Source organism: Eurosta solidaginis, chromosome 5 (genome assembly GCF_040869045.1).
Source record: "Eurosta solidaginis isolate ZX-2024a chromosome 5, ASM4086904v1, whole genome shotgun sequence".
Taxonomy (NCBI): domain Eukaryota; kingdom Metazoa; phylum Arthropoda; class Insecta; order Diptera; family Tephritidae; genus Eurosta; species Eurosta solidaginis.
In genome coordinates this window covers 55,256,776-55,260,718 of record NC_090323.1, presented here as the reverse complement: position 1 = coordinate 55,260,718, position 3,943 = coordinate 55,256,776, and positions in this window count along the sequence as shown.

Sequence of the window (3,943 nt, the reverse complement as noted above, 5' to 3'; positions counted from 1 at the left end):
TACGTGCATGCGTTTTAAGTAGTACTGCAGTTCAAAATCTTTTCTGAAAATAAATAAATACAAGGAAGGTCCGATATGTTTCAAAACTTTGGAATACCTTAAGAAAAACAATTTTTTTAGCATCCAATATATTTTGCCAACTGTACACATAGAATACATCTAACAATTTTGTGGTTTTCATAAAAATATTAAACTTGGTGGGCATGGATGGATTGCTCTCAGTAGTGCATCCATTAAGAATAAAAATGAATGTGTTTGTGTATGTCTTAGAGACGTTCCAAGTACTCCAAAATTTTCAACCGTTCTGAAGAAAATATTTCTAGTAACTTTGTTAAATTGGGCGGGATCACACCCTTAGATAGTTTAGATATTGTTTTTCCAAGTATATGTATAAGTTTGGGCATATATTTTCTGTTAAGAAAGTTTGAAATGTGGTCGGTGCCACAACCCCTATTGGGTAGGCTAAGCTCGCTATATTCCCTCTATTATTTGAAGATTTTGTCTTGTATTAGGTTTACTTCTCTTATATGCATATAAGACTTCTGAGCTGGTGGAGTTAGGGGGTGTAGGAGTGCGAGCGGTAGTGAGATTGGGACTGGAAATAGGAGGGGAACTAAATGCAAAAGTGAGAATTGGAGAATGAATGGGCATGGAAGTAGGCGTAGAAGTAGAAAGATAATATGTAGAGGATGTATTTATTAAATAGAAAAAAAACCAAGTAAGGGAGGCTAAGTTCGGGTGTAACCGAACATTACATACTCAGCTGCCAAATTACAGCTTGCAAAACTTTTAAATGACCTTGTTTTAAAAGTGGGCGGTGCCACGCCCATTGTCCAAAATTTTACTAATTTTCTATTATGCCAAGTTTCATCCGATAGCGAAAAAGTGGGCGTAGTTATAATCCGATTTCGTTTATTTTAAATAGCGATCTGAGATGAGTGCCCAGGAACTTACATACCAAATTTCATTAAGGTACCTAAAATTTACTCAAGTTATCGTGTTTACGGAGAGACGGACGGAGGGAAATGGCTAAATGAATTTCTTTTTTCGCCCAGATCATTTTGGTATATAGAAGTCTATATCTATCTCGATTAGTTGTGAGCTCTGCTCAGCTGAGTATAAAAAGTATAAGAGGGTCATAAAGAGTGATAAGAATGGAAGAGAGGGCCAACTTTCAAATTTAAGCATTTTTTTGGTACAAAAAGTCCATTTTAGGCCGTTTTCCGAACACGAATGAAAAATAAAAAAAAATCCAAAACACCATCTCCGTAAAATTTACCGTACTCTTTTCCTTAATACTCAGGTATGACTTCTGAATTTCTATCTGGGTCCAGCTGTGATTTAATTTTTTACGTCAAATAAAGTAATCACACCTTTGGTGTAAATGTGCGCTTGAGCAGCAGGTATGGATGAGAAAACGGGAATTGTATGCGGTCGTGAGATTGCTTTCGGTTGTTAGAAATTATTAATCAACTCACTGCTAACAAGCTGCGTAATATACTTAGAACTCATTTCCGTAATTTGAATATATAAAATTAGATTGTAGTTGTTGTTGTAGAGATTAGGACACTCCCCGAAGGTTTTGGGTACGTTTTGGTAAAAAGCACAATTAAGGTACTAACCCGAGCATCTCGGAAACGATTTAATATGACCACATTGAACCTTCTGGGACATAGTGGCCCCCAAAGAACTGAGTTTTAGTAAAATACTCGATGGAGAATTGTAATATGTCTCTAGAAAACTCGAGACTATTTGTGGAGTTCAAAATTAGAAAGAAAATAGGAAACTTCGTTGAGGCTATTGTAACGAATTTAGTGCAATTGCTCTTATTTGCAACCTTCTACTAAAGTTCGAATCACTAAATTGTTGAGTAAATAACTCCAGTATTCAATAATGCAAAATGGTCTCTATTAAAGTACTTCACAATAACACTTATACTGCTCGACAGATAGCGTGCTTAAATCAAACTGATTCCTCTTGCCTCAGCTGCTGTTGCTTTTATACTGTTTGGTGTCCTCGTTGGCATATTTCTAGGCGTTTCTATTTCCAGAATTTACTAGTTAGTTACCAGCTATAAAATTACCAGCTATAACTACGTTTACAGCTTCTCATATGCGCGTCTGTATGTGTGTGATACTTCCACAGACAATTGCCTACTTTTGGGGCATCTCCGGCAATATATGTGCATATTTTTGTGCGTCTCTCTCCGCTGCGTATGGACATATGTATAGACATAATGATTTATTTGTTGATGTGCATACAAGTCAGTGCTTAGTATTGGCTTAGAGATGATAGTACCCCTTAGCGTTGCTAATATTCGTCAAACTATTATGACAGAATTTGCAAGTGAAATAAGCAAAAAAAAGACGAAGACCTGAAAGAATAAATATAGTTTAAGGCCTGTTATTTCAGTACAAGTTCAAATCAGTTTGTTAGTTAAACTACGCTTAACCTTATTCTGCAGTTTTTCAGTCTACTTTAACTAAAGTTCAAGTTGAGTTTAAGCTGCCGATCTGGCTGGGTTTAACTATAGTTAACATATAAGTTATTTGCGTTCGTTCGAAATGGCGTCGAATATACCCAACAAGCATTTGGGCTTGAATACCATTAGATCTCATGTTGGTAACTAGGCATACTTCTAAAATCTCAAGAATTGTTTCAAAACACATACCACAGTATTTTCGCCAAAATAAAATAAAATAAAATAAAACAAAATATATATAATTTATTTTTGATTAATTACGCTTCATTACTGTCATCTAATAAACAACTGTTGGGTTTGGTAGTACCTGATTGGAGATTTTGTTTTTAACTCCACCACAGATCGATATCCAATGTAGGATATCAACTGGATAAATGTGTTGAATATTCATTTGAGAACTGTATATTTCTCAAAAAAAAAAAAAAATAATAATAATTTAAGAAGGATGTCTTAATGAAGGTTTTAACCATGGAGATTCGAAAACTATAAATTTTACAAAATTTCCCAAAGGTTGGATAGTGATTGGAGAATGAAGTTGGATATCACCTCCGGAACTAGATATATTTATCTGGAGACATTTTTTTTTCATGTTTGTTGGGTAAACAAAATCCAGGTGTTGCCGTATCTGCAAATTATCTAAATAATAAAAAACCAATTTTGCGGCACAAAAAAGCCTACCCACAGGCGGCCTTAAACTGTTACTAAAAACTGCTCAGTAGTTTACCGGACTTTAAATTTGACTAGAGTTTAAACAAACTTAATTTAAGCTTACTTAGCTTAACCAACTACTGAAAACCGGGCTTAAAACAACTAAACAACATGCCGTAGCACAGATGTTTGTGTCTCCGCTATTAAGCACAATTCGTTTTGTAGCGAGTTATTTAACCACTGCCTTCTTCAATAATTGCCGATTGATGGGACTTTTTGCGCGTCTAGCCTAGATAATTTCAAACAAACAAGTGAAGCTAATATAAGCGTGTTACAAAATGGAATTGTTTATATTAAAATACAACGAAAATGGCAAGGTTTCAGTCGTTATTCTTCAAGGCTTATAAGTAAACGTCTAGCAAAGCAACAACTAGCACATCAACCAATCGAACTCACCTTTCAAGAACAAAGAAAACCAAAAATCTCATATAACAGAAGCTGTTGCGTTAGCAAGTTCAGTGCGACTGCTGAAGGGCAAAAAGCTTTCTTGTTTGCTGAAACTCAAATCAGCTCAGATGTGCCCGAAGGCAGCCAATGTTTTGTGAATCTGAGAATTTTTCGATGTCCCATAATGGAATTCAGAATATTTGAAATGCATTAATAAAAAAATGGAACTGTATACACCTTACACTGACATTAACATAGCGTGGCAAATGTAGCAAAACGGACTGGAGGTCTATTAGTGATTACCGCTCGCTGAAAACATCATTTGCAATACTTAAGAAACTATCCTCGTATTTATTTGCTTATATG